This window comes from Pinus tabuliformis, chromosome X (assembly GCF_031772625.1).
Source record: "Pinus tabuliformis cultivar Carrire ecotype Pingquan chromosome X, CPIR1, whole genome shotgun sequence".
In the NCBI taxonomy this organism is placed as follows: Eukaryota; Viridiplantae; Streptophyta; class Pinopsida; order Pinales; family Pinaceae; genus Pinus; species Pinus tabuliformis.
In genome coordinates, this window is record NC_142308.1 from 660,806,078 (window position 1) to 660,825,244 (window position 19,167).

General features: G+C 39.2%; 1 pseudogene; it reads right to left on the bottom strand.

Moving 5' to 3' along the window:
- LOC149141700 (peroxidase 27-like) overlaps positions 1-18,054 on the bottom strand; it is a 114,729-nt pseudogene extending 96,675 nt beyond the window's left edge.
- Between the last annotated feature and the right edge of the window lie 1,113 nt (positions 18,055-19,167).

Consider the following 19,167-nt stretch of genomic DNA (forward strand, 5'->3'; position numbering starts at 1 on the left):
GGTCAATAGGTTCAACAAACTTACAATCCGTATGCAGCGTATAATGCTTATCAACTACCTATGGTAGGTCAATATCAAACCTAACCTGGAAAAAATCCACCTTATGATCCACGTACCCTTAAGTGGGGGCAAAATCAAATCTCGTGTGGTACAAATCCTCCACTATGGGGGCAGAATCCTTACCAACAAGGTTGGAACTTGCAGTTTGGCCCTCCTCAAAGGCCCTACATGCCATTCAATCCACAATTTTCCTTTTTGGTTACGTTGGAACTACCTAATGTCTCGAGGCTTACAAATGATCCTATCTTTAATTCACCTTACTGGCCTCTAGTTCCAACTAAAATTACGAGCGATTGCCCTAAATTGGAAGGGAAGTCTAAAGAGGACCCGCAAGCCCATGTCATGACATATCACTTATGGCGCTCTTCAAATTCATATGTTGGTGATTCTATCCATTTCCGCCTCTTTCAGAGAACCTTAATAGGTGCTGCCGCAAAATGGTATATCGAGTTGCCTCAAGCTACCTATGATAACTTTGACTCTTTGGCTATGGCCTTCCTCACTCACTTACAATTGCCAATTCAATATGAAACTGGAACTCATTTTCTCACATCCCTGATGTAAGATATTATGAGCCACATTTCTGATCATATCCACGAATGGAGACGTTGGTGTCACCTCATCAAATTCAAGATCCCTCATGAGATTTTAACCGAATGGTTCACAAAATCATTTGTAAAATAAATTGCTGCAGATATAGTAATGGGTGGATATCTTACCGAGTACCAAGCTATTCCATGTGCTTAGTATCTAGACTTAGTCTATTCACAATTTGGCACGTTATATGAGATGTTTCCTGATGTTCCAAGACCATCTTCGGATCTGACAACCTTAAAGTCTCCCGATGTACCACTTGTTGATGGTGTAATTGGTTCAGTGTCTCAGACATCCACTAAGACTTCTTCAAAGCTAAAATCCGTTTGAAACACTCACAATAGATAAGCCCTCAAAAGGTAAGAAAAAGGGTAAAGGTAAAGCCAAATCTAATACCTTGAAAAAGGATCCACCCAAGTCATCTGCTGATGATGCTTCTAAGAAAAATCTGAAATATCCTTGCCTCATCTGTGAGGAAGACCATTATAACAAGGATTGTCCCTGACATATGGAAGTTAACCGCTTATTGAAAGGGACTCTGGCTATTTGAAAGAACCTTTTCAGTCTTAGCAGACGTAGTTGGTAGACCAACTGCAATCCTCTTCCTCCTCTGGTTCCCAAGTTTTCACGATGTAAGGTTCATCACCTATTTCAATTGCTACTCGAACAAAGGACTATCAAAATCCGCAAAAGCAAAAGGTGGAGAAAGAAGTCACTGATGTACCTTTTACTTCTACTCTATCCAGTTCTGGTCCACTCCATATTGAGCGTCCTAACAATGAGTTTGTAATCCGACCACCTCCCAAGGGTGTACTTCAGAAATAATATTATAATTCGAATGCTAGAGCTAGACAACATTATAATATTGTTGAAGATTTAGCTCAAGAACCTTCAGCGATGTCTCCTTTGCAAGTTCTCCAAACCTGTCCAACGCAGCAAAAGTCGTCGTTGTCTGCTATAGGCACTATTGATCCTGCCAATTCGAGTTTAATTACCTTTGATCTTGAAAACCACGTTCCTCGTCTTCCTCATCATATTGCTTTTTTGATTCAAGTTATCATTAAAGGAAAGACGATCCATCAGACTATTATTGATGAAGGTGCTTCCACCTGCATCATATTTGTTTCATGTTGGAAGGCCATTGACTCTCATCCTCTCAATTAGTCCCCGAACACTTTGGATCCCTTTGATGGCAGAGGCTCCCATCCATATGGCATTCTCACAAACTTGCCGATCACATTGGATTTTAAGACTATTGAGCTAGAAGAGGAAGCTGTAGATGTGAATCTCAATTACAACCTTCTTCTTAGGCGAAGTTGGACCCATGCTATGTTTTGTGTGGTTTCTTCTTTGTTCTGGGTGCTTCATTTTCCTCACGAAGGAAAAATTGTCAACATCAACCAACTGTATTTTTTCTCTTCTGGTTCATTGAATGACAATGTTCCATATGTGGGAAATAACAAAATTGCTTATGAGAGCATGGGGGTAGTGTTGTGTTGTGTTATATTCTTTCCACGACTAGCCCACGTAGTTAACCAGGGGGTTAGAGGTGGGGTCACATGAGGTTTGAGGCGTACCCATAACCCCACTTTATGGGGTCTCAGGTAGTGCCCCAAAAAATTTTTGTTTTGGAACCTATGTTAGGTTGGGCGGACCCACCTATGGTTTTGTGCATGATTTTCGCACATGTTTTTGGACGCGATGGTTTTTGGTCCATGGTATTGGACGCGATGGTTTTCAATCCATGGTATTGGATGCTTCGGCATGTATAAATATGTATTATAACATTGAAAGGAATATAATGGAAAATCAAGCTGGTAGTCCCGGTTTTGGGATCCAGGGGAAATCTCTGTGTATATGTGTTTTATGTGTTATGCTCTCGCATTGTTTATTTTCTGTGTTTAAGAATTCATATGCAGGTAATTTCTGTATGGGGTTAAAACCTACATTTGTTATTAGAGTTGTTTTGGCTTCAATGGGACGCCTTTGTTGCTGAGGGGTTTCACTCGGGCCTGTGGTAGACCCTGTTCAGTGGGAGATTTGTGAGATCGATTCTAGTGGTGAAAGGAGATGGCGAGCAGTGGAAAGATAGAGATCGAGAAATTTAATGGTCAGAGTTTTGAGTTGTGGAAACTCAATATGGAGGATCTGTTGGTGGATAAAGATCAGTGGATCGCGGTAGATCCAGGTACTAAACCAATAGGAGTGTCCGATGAAGAATGAAAGAAGTTGGATTGGAAGGAAAAGAGTACAATACGATTGTGTGTCTTAGATCCAGTATTGTTGAATGTATCAGGGGAAGCTACGGCGAAGGCTTTGTGGTACAAGTTAGGGACTTTGTACCAATCTAAGTCTCTGGTGAATAAGCCATTCCTACGGAAAAAGCTGTATAACCTGAGGATGAAAGATGGAGACTCGGTGACAGAGCATCTGAATGCATTTAATACTGTGGTAAGTCAGTTAGCATCTATTGATATTAAAATTTCATATGAAGATAAGTGCATCTGTTTGTTTTATTCTCTACTAGATTCGTGGGATAGTCTGGTTATTGCAATAGGCAGCAATGCTACTGCCTTGCAGTTTGATGAAATAGTCTCAGCCTTGCTGACGGAGGAGATGAGACAGAAAAATATCGAGAGCCAGAATGGTGATGCCTTGTCTGTATGAGGATGGTCCCAGAATAGAAACAAAAATAAGTCATCGAGTGGGAGATCTAAATCTAGAGGGAGATCTAAATCTCCAGGAAAACCTGTAAAGGTGGCGTGCTAGAAATGCGGAAAGGAAGGCCACTTCAAAAGGGACTGTAAATCTAAAGCTCTTGACAAAGGAAAGGGATTTGATGAGGCTCCTTCCGCAGAGGCAAAAACCACCTCAGATGAAGATGGGATGTGTACTTGGCTTCTTCAAGTACACATGTATATCATGAGACATGGTTGATTGACTCAGGTGCATCCTTTCACTTCACTCCCCATAGAGAGTGGTTCTATGAGTATGAGAAATATGATGGTGGTGATGTCTTCTTGGGGGATGATAGGAAGGCTAGAATCATTGGTCGTGGAAAAGTAAAGTTGAAGTTGCAAGGTGGAAGGGTTAGAACACTTCTGGGTGTTCTGCATATTCCTGCATTAGCCAGAAATATGATTTCTATAAGCAAGTTGGATGATGTAGGTGTGAAAACAGTGTTCGAGAAGGATACCTGCAAGATGGTTCGAGGAGCACTGGTATTGATGTGGGGAGTTCGGATTGGAACTCTGTACAAGCTGCAAGGTAGCACTGTTATTGATGAGTGCAACAGTTTCGTGGTTCCTGAAAGTGGAGCAGAAAATCTAGTGGTCTTTGGAGAGAAGACCATGCTTTGGCATCAAAGGCTTGGACATATTGGAGAGAAGGGCCTTCGAATACTTCATGGTAAAGGTATGGTGGAAGGTATGAGTAATAGCTCTCTAGATTTTGATTTCTGTGAAAATTGTGTATATGGGAAGCAGAATCGGGTGAGTTTCCCCTCTGGTAGTAAGAGGGAAAAACAGATATTAGAACTTGTGCACAGTGATGTGTTTGGATCTGTGAAGGTTCCATCACTAGGTAAGTTTGTGTACTATGTATCATTTATAGATGACTTCTCAAGGAATACGTGGATATATTTCCTTAAGAATAAATCTGAAGCCTTTGACAGGTTTAAAGAATTTAAGGCTCTCGTGGAAAATCAAACAGAGAAGAAGATAAAGGTGCTGAGGACAGATAATGGTGGAGATTTTTGCAGCAAGGAATTTGAAGAATTCTATAAGAAGTGTGTTATAGCACGGCAGAAGACTAATCCATGTACACCTCAGCAAAATGGAGTTGCAAAAAGAATGAACAAGACATTGATGGAAAGGGCAAGAAGCATGCTTAGTGGTGCTGGGTTAGGACAGGAATTATGGGCAGAGGTGGTGGATACTACATGTTACCTGGTCAACAGGTCACCTTCATCAGTGTTGTAGGATAAGAATCCACAAGAGGTATGGACTGGTAAGAAACCCTCTCTTTCACATTTAAGGGTATTTGGATGTGATGCATATGTACATGTTCCAAAGGAGAAACGAACCAAGTTGGATAGTAAATCTGAAAAGTGCATCTTTATTGGGTATAAGGATGGTTTAAAGGGTTATAAGCTTTGGAACCCAGTAACAAGGAAGGTTGTGTACAATCGAGATGTGGTGTTCAGAGAGGTGAAATATGTTATTAAACATGAATTCCAACCAAAGGAACCTGAGAAGACAGAGTTTGAGCTAAAGGAGGAAGAATCAAACTCTACAGTAGAGGAGGAATTAGAAGATGAAGAGCCACAAACTCCGACTGTGAGAAGATCAGTTTGAGAAAGAAGGCAGCCAGAGAGGTATAGTCCATCTTCTTTCTGTTCAAATTTTGCTTTGTCTGTTACTGAAAATGATCCCAGAACTGTGAAGGAAGCAGTAGATTCAGAGGATGGCAAACTCTGGAAAGAGGCCATGCTTGATGAAATGGCATCTTTGCACAAAAATGAGGCTTGGGATCTGGTGGAGTTGTCGGCTGGAAGGAAACCCATTGGCAGCAAATGGGTGTTCAAAAAGAAGACAAATGTAGAAGGAAAAGTGGAGAAATACAAAGCTTGGTTGGTAGAAAAAGGTTATTCCTAGGTGTTGGGAATTGATTTTGGTGATATTTTTTCTCCTATTGCCAAGGTAACTTCTATTAGATTACTTTTATCTATTGATACTGCTTTTGATTTTGAGGTAGAATAGATGGATGTGAAGACAACATTTCTTCATAGGGATCTGGAAGAGGATATCTACATGAAGCAACCTGAAGGCTTTGCGGTGAAGGGTAAGAAAGAACTAGTATGCAAGTTAAAGAAGTATTTTTATGGGTTAAAACAGTCACCAACGATGTGGTATCAAAAGTTTGATACATTTATACGGGGACTTGGCTTCACCAGAAGCAAAGCAAATCACTATGTGTATCTTAAATTAATTGGTGACCGTGTTATCTATCTGGTCTTGTATGTGGATGATATGTTGCTAGTTGGAAATGACAAAGAAATTATCCAGGATTTGAAGACCCAATTGTCCTCCAAATTCGACATCAAGATCTTGGTGCTGCAAACTATATTTTGGGCATGCAAATTAAAAGAGATCGGGAAAAGAGGAAGCTCTAGTTAAACCAAATGAAGTATGTCGAGATAATACTGCAGAGGTTTAATATGCAGGATAGTAAACCAGTGAAGGTTCCTATTCCTGTAGGTGTGAGGTTATTTGCTGAACAGTGTCCCAGGACACAAGAAGAGGAAGAGGACATGTCCCGTGTTCCATATGCAAGTTCAGTCAGTAGCCCGATGTATGCAATGGTCTGTACTAGACCATACATTGCACATGCAGTGGGAGTATTGAACAGGTTTATGTCAAAACCAGGGAAGGAGCATTGGACAACAGTCAAGCGGGTTTTCAGGTATTTGCGTGGCACTAGTGCTTATGGTTTATGCTACCAAGGAAGAGTAGGATTGGATAGAGTGTTGGATATTTGTGGCTTTGTTGATGCAGACTGGGCTAGAGATCTGGATCAGAGAAGATCTACAAGTGGGTATGTGTTTAACCTATTTGGAGGTGCAGTCATTTGGATGAATAAGAAACAATCTGTAGTGGCACTATCAACTACAGAGGCAGAATACATGGTAGCCACTCATGCAAGCAAGGAAGTAGTTTGGTTGTAGAGATTGTGTTCAAGTATGGGGTTAGTACAGGAAGCTATAAGGATAGACTATGACAGTGAAAGTGCAATTTTCTTGGCAAAAACCCCTGCATATCATTCAAAGACAAAGCACATTGATGTTCAGTATCACTTTGTGAGGGATATGATAGAAGACAAAAAGGTGTTGCTAGTAAAGGTGGACACTTTGAAGAATACTGTAGATGCATTGACAAAGTCTGTGAGCTCTGAGAAGTTCTCTTGGTGTAGAGAGACAATGGGCGTTTCAGGGCTGGAAAAATTACTAAGCTCTCTTGTGGGCCCCTGTGGAAAGAAAACAACAAGTGGGAGAATGTTGGGTTGTGTTATATTCTTTGCACGACTAGCCAGTTAACCAAGGGGATAGAGGGGGGGTCACATGGGGTTTGAGGCATACCCGTAACCCCACTTTATGGGGTTCGAGGCAGCGCCCCGAAAATTTTTGGTTTTGGAACCTATGTTAGGTTAGGCAGACCCAGCTATGGTTTTGTGCATGATTTTTGCACATGTTTTTTGGACGTGATGGTTTTTGTTCCATGGTATTGGATGCAATGGTTTTTGGTCCATGATATTGGATGCTTTGACATGTATAAATATGTATTATAACATAGAAAGGAATATAATGGAAAATCAAGCTGGTAGTCCCAGTTTTGGGATCCAGGGGAAATCTCTGTGTATATGTGTTTTATGTGTTTTATGCTCTCGCATTGCTTATTTTTCATGTTTAAGAATTCGTATGCAGGTAATTTATGTACGTGGTTAAAACCAATAGCTAGGTCTTTTTAAAGATTCTGCTTTAATGGGTACTTTTACTCTCCCACCTCCGAATGTTACTTTGATCAATATGATCTCAGTTTCTACAAATCCTTGGCTTACTCTTACTCCAGATCAAATTGATTCATTTGGAGATTCTATGTCGTGAAGTCCATTAGAGCAATACTATCTAGAAATTTAATTGGCTTCAATGATCGCTTCATAAAGTCATGTTGTTTTCAATATGAACCTATATATTTATGTGCCACCTCCTTGTCTTGGTTCATGGGATTCTCTGGATCCTTTGAACGAGACATTCCCCATTGAAGAGAGTATCGTTGAGGTTATGTCTCTAGAAAAAACTCCTTGGAACAATCTCCATCATCGTTCTTCATTTCTTCCCAGCCTCAGTGAGATGCCTTCGTGTCTTGAAGCGTTCATTTCTCATTACCCAATGCATCCACTTCAAACACCTTTTTTGGGGCATGAAGTCCTGTTTGAGGGTAATATGGGAAACATTACTGCAACCATGCCTCTTGAAATTTCCATTAAACCTGGAATTGTCAAGAACATTCATGTTGGGGTGTCCTGTTCTCCTGATGAGACTAGGGTTTACACTGAACTTTTCCAATAATTTTGAGATGTCTTCACGTGGTCATATGAGGAAATGCCTGGTATTGATCCAACAATAGTGGTGCATGGAATACCTACCTATCCTGGTGCAAAGCCTATTCATAAAGGACTTCATCCTGTGCATCCTCGAAAGGTTGCTGCTATTAAGGCAGATTTGGAAAAGATTTTAAAAGTTGGTTTTATCTTATCCAGTCCCATTGACAAATTGAGTGCTTAACATTGTCCCTGTTGCTAAAAAGCAGGGCACGATTCACGTCTGTATTAATTACCACAACATCAATCGTGCATGTCCAAAATACAATTATCCTACTATGCTTATCGATCAGATCATTGATGAGTATGCTAGGAGTGATATTTTCTCATTTATGGATGGTTTCTCTGGCTACAACCAGATCAAAATCTCACCTACTGATCAACATAACATGACCTTTATCTGTCTATGGGGCACTTTTTCCTATAATAAGCTTCCTTTCAGTTTAAAAAATGTTGGTGCTAACTTCTAGAGAGAAATGTATTATGTATTTCATGATATTCAACACATTGTTCAACCTTACCTTGACGACTTACCAACTCATTCTGCTAAGCGTCATGACCATCAGAACCAATTAAGATCCATTTTTCTATGATGTTGACATTATAACATCTGTCTGAATCTGCACAAGTGCATTTTTTGTGTTGAATCGGATTGACTCTTGGGTTTTGTTGTGTCCCATGAAGGTATCCAAATCGATCCTTTAAAATTTGAGGCTATTGTGAGCTTACCCCCCCCCCCCCCCCCAACCACCACCTCTTTTCTTTAATTGCAAAGTTTGCAAGGAAAGGCTAACTTTCCTCATCAATTCATTCCTAACTACACTGAAATCACCAAGGGTTTTACTCACTTTCTTAAGAAGGGGATCCCTTTCATTTGGGATGGATTTTCCTAGAAATCCTTCGATTCTTTGAAAAACATGCTTATCAGTGTTCCTTTATTGCATCCCCCTGATTATCGACGTGATTATTTCCTATACTTGGTTGCAACTGATAGTACCATTGCTACGGTGTTGGGTCAGGTTGACGATGATGGCAATGAACATGTGGTTTATTGTTTAAGCTTAAATCTCCTTGACATTGAATTTTGATATGCCCATGTCAAGAAGCTTGCCTTGGAAGTAGTCCATGCTATCCAAAGATTTCATCATTATATCCTTTTACAAAAAACCATAGTGATTTCCAATTGCAACCCCATGACCTATATATTGACTCGTCAATTACTGGGGGGGAAATACTCCAAATGGATTGTTATCCTTCAAGAGTTTGATATGAAATTTACTGCCACCAAATCAAAGAAATCACTTGTTTTTGTTGAGTTGATCTGCGTCCTTCCGTTTGCAAGCACTTCTACTGATTTTACTGAGCAGATTCCTGATGAAACCTTGTTTCTCATAAGCACTCTTGACCTGTGGCATGGAGATATTATTGTTTATATTCAAACACAAACCTTTTGATCCAAGTTGTCTCAATCCGACCGACGCCACATCCGACATTAGTCCCAACCCTATCGGATTCTTGGTGATATATTGTACCAAGTTGGTGTAGACTCTGTTCTTCGCAGATGTCTAACACTTGAAGAGGTTGAATGGGTCTTGAATGAGTACCAGTCTAGTGCCTATGGTGGTCATATGTCTGGCTACGCCACTGCTAAGGAAATCCTTCACACCGGTTATTTCTGGCCTTCCATCTTTAAAGGTTGTATTTTGGCTGTTCATAAATGCCATGAATGTCTAATTTTTAACTGGAAGTAGTGCACCTCGCCAGCACCCTTACACCCAATAGTTACCATTGGCCCACTTGCTAAATGGGGCATAGACTTCATTACATGTAACCCTCGCTTGGCTGGGGGGCATGGCTATATTATTGTCGTCATCGACTACTTCACTAAATGGGCCGAGGCGATGCCCACATACAATGCTGACGGTATCACTTCTGATCAATTCCTCTTTGATCTGAAATGATCATATGTTAAAAACTGATGTAGAATTGATTAGCCATTATTGAATTGATTGTTAGCTAAAAGTGTGGAAATCGAGGAAGCTGCTTGAGACAAAGACTTTACGACAACTGATTAAACATAAGTAAGATGCATGATAGAAGTGTTTATAGTAAAAACTCAATGATACCAGACAACAAAGTTGATTACGGAGTTTTTCCCTGACGAACTACGTCTCTGGGTCCACTTTCAAGATGGGTGACTACTTTATTAGGATTAAAACCAAGGAGTTCGATTACACAGAGAATAGACCAAACTGAATGTGCACGCAAGCACTTCTAATCATTTTCAGAAGGAAGCTCTCTGAACCAGCTTTCCAACACCTATCACAGTTCCCAATACTGACTCTGGATGCTCCTGTTACCTTGAAAAGAGAAATGACTATGACCTCTAGAATCTGCATACAAAGACCAAAATCACTCCAATATCCCATTCAATGAACAAAACCTTCTTTTAAAAACCCACCAGGTGCATTCAAACCTCCTCAGGCTGAATTTGGAATGCACAAGTTGCAATATGGGGGTGGTTTAGTCTCGGTCTAGTCAAAGTTTGCCACCTTAGGCATTTGTTACAAGGTCCTTGAATTAAATAACCAAAACTTAATTGAAAAACCCAAAAATGACTTTGGATAAGACTGCGATTGTTAGCTATTATCTAACTGGGTGGAGGCGCTGACAACGAATACGATTAGGCTATTTTAACCCGCGGTTTGGGCTCCGATAGTTCCATTGATTGTTCACCGTGACGGTTGGCAGTTATGGCTAACCTGGTTCTCACATAGCACTGCCACCCACCTAAACGTAATTGTCCACGAAAATAGTCAAGATAAACCCTAACGATTATACCTTGATTCTGGTCACATGTTATGGTTTATGCCTGTGGTCTCTAATGTGGTTAGACTTCGTTGTTAGGACTATGGTCTATGCTAACCCCGACATTTTTACACTTTCCGCTCACATGCTGTGTTACTCCGCTATGGTGAGAGGTGGCGGTGAGCTCTAACCTCTGTCTATTGAATCTGCTCATGTGAACACTGTAATTTCCACGGTTAGGACCCCACACGGTCAAACTGGCGGCTTATGACTGATATGTATTGTTTTATAATGTTTTATATGTTTACAACATGGCTGAGAATGTAATGAGCATATGTTCTAGGGTTTATGCATTTTGATGTTGGTAACATGTCTGATAGTTTAGAACACAGGGATTATTGTATTGTTTAACACATAGATTTAGGTCTAGTGCTTAGGGTTAGACTTTAGCATAGGCTTAATGTATTTTGATGCATAAGATTAGGGTTATGGTTTAGGACTTAGGGTTGGGTTTTTTTCCATTAGATTTGTAAAATACCCTTTTACGACCTAATGTCACAAGGCAACATTAGAAACATTTGTCACATGACGACAACCTGTTGATATCAAAACCTGTGAGTGGATGACAAAACCCACATCAACACCAAATTCTGCAAAGTGGATGACAACCTCATCTCAATAACCCAAATCATGCGAGAAAATGACAAACACATGTCATCGACCAAATCCTGGCGGAACTGACGAAAACTATATGTCGACAGCCAAGTACAAACCATATCAACTGAACACCATGAAAAAAAACCATAAACATCACCTAGATAACCTGAACCATAATCAACACTGTGGAAACTGAACAACACCAGACTGCATTGCTGACGATGACACTGTGCAACTGATCTGACGAGATCCTCCTGGATCAATCCTCTGCACTTGAAAGCTTTTGGACCACAAAAGTTTGACTAAACAAATAGTTGGTGAGGGTAGAGATCCATCACTTTCCACCTTGACCTGATGAGGTACCAATACATTCGATCAATCAACTGCAAGTGATGACCTTGATGATGCTGACCATGGCACATTTTGAGTCGATGACCTGTTCCATCCATATGTAGTATGAACAACTTGCAACGATGGTCAAACAACCTGTTATGAACATGGAAATTGATTTCTTCCCATGAAGAACCATGAGTTAGTGATTCATAATCATCTTTGAAAATAGTCTCTACCAGATATTGTCCAATACCATCAACATGTATTAGCAATCAATTTTGCGGAATGATAGAGACAATCAAAGATATTCTTGACATCAAACCAGCTACTTGACTTGACATACTTTCTTGCTTCCTGATTACTAAGTGAACTTGCTACAAATAATCCATCAAACTCTAATTTGAAAACTGTTGCAACTTAGCTCATCTTTGAAAGTATTTAATTAGTTGTTGATTTGTTTGAATCAATTTTTCCTTATTCATTAAATGATGTTTCATTATTTAGCACTTTCCCCTAATGCATAATTTTCCCTTAGATACTTTGACATTGTTTGGTGAATTTTATCTGAGTTGATTTATTTAGCCATCTTAATGGGTAAGGTCTTGGATGATTCCATGTTTCCAAACCCAAACTCTTAACTAAGTATTTAGATATTAAATTGGCTTGTGATCCACTATCAAACATTGTATCTATCTTTGTATGCTTAGAAGTTATCCTTATGTTAAATAATTCAACTCTTGTATCCTCATTTGAAGGATTTATGTTTGATGAGGATGTAATAGTTTTCGAACTTGAACCAGTGTCATAAGTTTTATCGTAACCATAGCGGTTATCCTCCTTTCATCACCCGAATTTGAACCTAATCTTGCTAGACTGCTGCAATTTCCTTCTTTTCATCCTTCTCCTTAAGGAACTTTTTGGGCTTAAGTTCTAGATGAAGTTTCCAACACTTTGATTCATCATGACTGATTCTCTAGTAATGAGAAAAAGTAGGTCTTTACTTATGAGCTATCGCTAATTTCTTTCTCTTCGAATTGTTCTTCCCCTTACTGTCATTGGAATCTTTGAATTCCAACTCTTTGGATGATTGCGATGAAAACTTGAATGGTATGCCACCTGATTCAATATGTATGGCTTGAACACACACTTCATCAAAATCATCAGGATTAAACATCAATAATGTATGCTGCAAATATGAATGTAAACTACCGATGTATTTTAACAAATTTTCATGTGTATCCAATGAAATACCAAGCGCCAGTGATTTCTTTCTGAATTCCTGAGTAAACTCCTGAACACTCTACCCTTTACCTTGCCTCAGATGCTGCCAATCAATAATAGCTTGTTGCATGTATCCTAAAGGATAAAATTGTTTCCTAAGAGCTTTTAAAAACTTAGACCATGAAGAGATGACTTTTCCTTTACACTTTACATCTATCTAAGTTTTACTTTCCCACCAGATTAAAGTTGTTCCCCCCATTCTAAGTGTAGCTAACCGAATTTTTTTTTATCATCAGAAATTTTTTGAATATGACAATACACTTATAACTACTTAATCCAGTTATCTAGCTTTTCAGGACTCATTTCGCCATCGTAAATAGGTAACTCAAATTTTACATCAAGTTTCAAAAGAGATGTTTTCTTCGATTTCTTTTCTGTTTTAGATTCTACACTGGAAGAAGAAGAAGAAGAAGATGAAGATGATGGAGATGATGGAGGTGAAGGTGGTTTATCAGCCTTGCCTTTACCATTGTCCTTCTTTGATGTCTTTGAAGAAGAAGTTTCATCTCTCGCCTTCTTGTCTTCGTATAGTTCTCCCAACATCTTTCGCATAGTCAAGAATGCTTGCTAAGACTGTTCATCACTCATCTTAGTTTCAGTGTTTTCACCTGCATCAGATCCTGTCATGGTCGATTTATGAACGATTCATCACTTTTCAATCTTTGGATCAATCTACTCAAGGATTCCTTTTCCTCATTGCGACTTTCACCTGGTTAACATTCAATGCAAAATTCTACAAATGCAACCTACTCTGATACCAAATTATATGATTGGAAATGATCATATGTTAAAAATTGATGTAGAATTGATTAGCCATTATGGAATTGATTGTTAATGGAAAGTGCGAAAATCGAGGAAACTGCTTGAGAGAAAGACTTTACGCCAGATGATTAAACATAAGTAAGATGCATGACAGAAGTGAAAATAGTAAAAACACAGTGATACCAAACAGAAAATTTGATTACGGTGTTCATCCCTGATGGACTACATCTCTGGGTCCGCTTTCAAGATGGGAAACCACTTTATTAGGATTGAAACCAAGGAGATTGATTACACAGAGAATAGGCTAGACTAAATGTGCACGCGGGCACTTCTGATCATTGTCAAAAGGAATCTCTCTGAACCAACTTTCCAACACTAGTCACGGTTCCCAATTCTGACTCCGGATGCTCCTGTTACACTAAAAACAAAAACGACCATGACCTCCATAATCTACATACAAAAACCAAAATCACTCCAATATCCCCTTCAATGAACAAAACCTCCTTTTAAAAACCCACTAGGTGCATTAAAACCTCCTCAGGCTGAATCTGTAATTCACAAGCTATAATCTGAGGGTCATTTAGTCTCGGCCTAGACAAAGTTTGTTGCCTTAGGCATTCGTTACAAGGTCCTTGAATTAAATAACCAAAAATTAATTGCAAAACCCAAAAATGACTTTGGATAAGACTGCAGAATGTTAGCGGTTAGCTAACTAGGTAGAGGAGTTGACAGAAAATGTGATCAGGCTATTTTAACCTGCGGTTTGGGCTCCAACGGTTCCGTTGACTGTTCACCATGATGGTTGGCGGTTGTGGCTAACCCGGCACTCACATAGCACTACCACCTGCCTAACCATAACTCTCCACCAAAACAATGGAGATAAACCCCGAAGATTATACCTTGACTCTGGTCACATGTTATGGTTTATGCCTATGCTCTCTAACGCGGTTAGACTCCGTGGTTAGGATTGCGGTCTATGCTAACCCCGACGACTTTACACTTTCCACTCACATGTTGTGTTGCTCCATTGCGTGAGAGGTGGCGGTGAGCTATAAACTTTGTCTGTTGACTCTGCTCATGTGAACACTCTAATTGCAGTAGTTAGGACCCTGCGCGGTCAAACTGGCAGCTTATGACTGATATGTATTGTTTTATAATGTTTTATATGTTTACAACATGGACAAGAGTGTAATGAGCATAGGTTCTAGGGTTTATGTGTTTTGATGTTGGTAACATGTCTGATAGTTTAGAACATATGGATTAATGTATTGTTCAACGCATAGATTTAGGTCTAGTGCTTAGGGTTAGAATTTAGCATAGGCTTAATGTATTTTGATGCATAGGATTAGGGTTATGGTTTAGGACTTAGTGTTAGGTTTTTTTACATTAGGTTTGTAAAATACCCTTTTACAACCTAATGTCACAAGGTGACATTAGCAAAATTTGTCACATGACGACAACCTGTCGATATCAAAACCTATGAGTGGACGACAAAACCCATGTCAACACCAAATCCTGCAAAGTGGATGACAACCTCATGTTGACAACCCAAATCTTGTGAGGCGAATGACAACCACATGTCGTCGACCAAATCCTAGCGGAACTGACGACAACCATATGTCGACAGCCAAGTACAAAACCATGTCAACTGAACACCATGAAAAAAAAAACCATTAACATCACCTAGATAACCAGAACCATAATCAACACTGTGGAAACTGAACGACACTGGATTGAATTGCTGACAACTACACTATGCAACTAATCTGAAGAGATCCTCCTGGATCACTCTTCAACCACATCATAGCGCATTTTGATGTTCCTCAAGCCATTGTAATTGACCATGGATCACATTTTTGTCATTACATGATGGTAGAGCGGACTGCTCAATTGGGCCTTCTTCATGATATCTCAAATCCTTACTATCCGCAGGCCAATGGCCAAGTCGAAGAAATTAATAAAGTTTTGATTAGTATGCTTCAATGCACCATTGGCAAGCATAAAAAGGACTGGAATATGATGCTATTCTCATCTCTCTGGGCTTATATAACTTTCATTAAGATGGCGACTTGATTCACTCCATTCCAACTGGTTTATGGTTTAGAGGTAACTCTCTGATTGAATGTGAAATCCCTTCCCTCAAATTAGTTGTTGAACTTCTTCCTGATACCTCGCCTGAAGAGGAGTGGCTAATCTACCTTGAGAGGCTTGACGAGACCCATCGCATTTCTGCAATGGTAATCGAAGCCCAAAAGAAACATGTCAAAGCTCATTTTGATCAAACCGTTTCTCCTCGCACTTTTTCTGAAGGCGACCTGGTCCTCCTTTATGATCAGGCTAACAATAAGTTAGGCACTGGAAAGTTCAAACCTATGTGGCATGGGCCATATATTGTCAAATGTGTTTTGAAAAAAGGCACCTATGAGCTAGTTGATACAAAGGAAATGCATTATCATAGCCCTGAAATGGGTTGTATTTGAAAAAGGATTATGCGTGAAATTAGTGTAATGACTTTTCGTACATTAAATTCATTAGTGTGCACTTTCTTATTTTTGGTGTGTTTGTTTTCTTTGCAGACATGTGTTTTTCTGCTTACCTTGTGTTCCACTCGGTTTGCAGATGTCGTCAACTCATTATCTTGGTTTTGTTGATGGTGCTTGTGGTAGCACACAGAATTTGTCATCTGTAGCTTGGGCACTTTTTGCCATTGATGGTGAGTTGATTGACTTACAAGGTATATTCCTCGATCGAACAACTAACAATATTGTTTAATACAATGCAGTCATTGAACTATTGTCAAAAGTCATTTCTCTTGGCATTAGAGATTTAGTTGTCAAGTTAGATTCACAATTCGTTGTGTTGCAGTTAAACAATCATTATTCGGTAAGAAATCCACATATATTGTGTATGTATCTACGTGTTCGATTACTGGAAAGAAATTTTGATTTCATTGCATATCAACATATTCCATGCAATTTGAATACATTAATAGATGCATTAGAAAACTATGTTCTTGATAGACATTTGCGTAATTTATAAAACCAATCACATCATCATGATACATGGACGCATAAGTAGAAAATAAAACATGCATATATATATATATATATATATATATATATATATATATATATATATATATATATATGTTGTTCTGTCAGAGTGTTTACATCAAAATGTCAAAAGATATGGTGTTCTGAGACACTTGGCTTTCAAAGCCTGCAAAATGTGTAAAAGTAACTAGAAAAACTATCAGCCTGCATGATGCTCATGGTAACATAAGACTACTCTGATCACTCACCCTAATAGTTGACGCAATCTCGTTGATACTCCTATGGTGTGCCTCTTCCATCACAGTGGCACTTTGCCTATGGTAGCATACTCTGGTATCCCTTGGGTAATCACATCTAGGTTACACTGCATCTCTACGAAAGGGTCTGCCTCTTCCTCATAGTCAGCGCCTACTATCTGATGGGCTGCTCGCCGTGCTATTGGCGACATGCTAGGTGGTCTTTCTGGTCCAACATATACACATTTATCACAAGTTACATCTCAGTTACACTTTTACAAAAAAATCATAAAACATGAATAAATAAATAAAAAAGTTTTACCTACTTCAGTCCACTATTCTCCCGGGGGTATAGGTAGATCCAGATCCCATCTTAAATTTGTGTCGAAATAAATGTAATCATCCACAATAAGTAGTTGGTGATGTATCCAACCAAAAAATTGTGGAGGGAAATGCATTTGTTGGCCCCCTCCTCCTCGGGGCATGAGCTGACTCCACTCCACTAGCCTCAGATCCTGGGGGAGAGGATCTGGTACCTCTGCAAATTGGTTCCAAAAGAAGGGCGCCTTCTCTAGGAAGAAATTAACTAGTATTGAACCGAAACCAAATTGTTTCAGGTTCTCGTGTTTACATTTGGTCAACTACCTCTTCATATTATCTAGTAGTCCTCCACACCAGTTGAAGATTGTGGGAGTCAAACAATCTACTGCATACCCAAATTGGACTAGGAGGCTTCATGGAGAGCTTGTGTGCCAGATACACGAGCTATGGTAAAGAAGATAGTTCTCAAGGGCAGGTTAGTGACTGTTGTTGTCTTTACTTTCATGCCCATGGTCATCTCTGAACCTGGGCAATGTCTCCTGACTAGACTGCTAGTAATTTCACCTCCTGGGCAAGATCCAAAGAGTTGGACTCTCTCTCCCCTCCTAGAAAATCCGATGATGAAATAAATATATATTTCTTCTAGCACTAGTTCTTAGTCTTTAATTATGAAGAGCTCCTGATAAACATCCCATAAGCTGATCAAATACAGTAGCAGCTCCATCTGAGTTCTCAATCTTGTGGTCCTTAAGAACTTTAGCAACCCATAATTCCTCAAAGCATTGATACATTTTGCATCCTGTGCTGCCTGGTTGTCTTTGGCCTCATGGCCCCTTTCTTTCCATTCTAGAACCATGATCTCCTGCAAAACATCGTTAAGCATGAGTTAGAAAATTTTTCATGGATCAAAATCAATAATTTTTGCTTTAAAGAGGGGTTTTCCTTCAAAAATTCTACCTCAGCACCATTGCACTTGTTTTTATTAACAGAGTGATGTCATTGCTCAGGCCTTTTGGCTCGAGATCGATCATTGCAGGCCCGATGACCAAACCGTCGATGATCGCTGATGATTTAAAATTTTAAATCCCTTCTTTTAGCATGTAAAAATCCATTAAAAATGCATAAAAGTATGATGAATTGCAAGAGCAAGGACAGACCTCTTACCTGCTGCAAATGGTTCGTGAAATGATGCCCCAGATCTCTTGCACTCGTCACTTGAAAATCAAGCAAATTAGGGCACAATTGCACTCTCAAAACTTACTTGGGTGAAATGGTAAAAATATTTTTACTTTTGGTCTATTTATAAGTTTTGAAGTCATTTTTTGTCAATATTTTATTGATATTTTAATATTTTTTCTCGATATCAGTGATGGAATTTCCTTGTACAGTTATAGGTACTTTTTGGAGAACATATGATTATCAATGACTGATTCAAATGAGTTTTTTTTATCCCTCATTCAGACTTGTTAAAAATAAATGAAAAAGGAACCCCCCTGGAGTCATCTTTAAGCTCTTTTCTGACTCTCGAAAACTGAAAATATCATCGAGTATTTGTCATTTTGAACTCGTTAAATTAAATGAGTTGATGTCATCTGAGTATAAGTTTACCCTTTTTTTTGGGCTGAGATTGACTATTTACGAAAAATGTACACCTTGGTCGACATGGTCATCAGGTTCTCTCGAATATTGTTTTCTACCTTTTCGAGTTTGAGGGACAGATTACGAAAAGGGACATGACAGAGTTTTATTTTTCGTCTCCTTTTCAAACTCTCTAAATATGAAAAAGACACTGAGTTGTTCTTACGTCAGATTTGTTAAAATTTTTACGACGAAAGATCCGTCACCATGATGAGATCGAGTTTCTCCCTCATAGGACTCGTAAAACTTACTAGGATGGATTCATT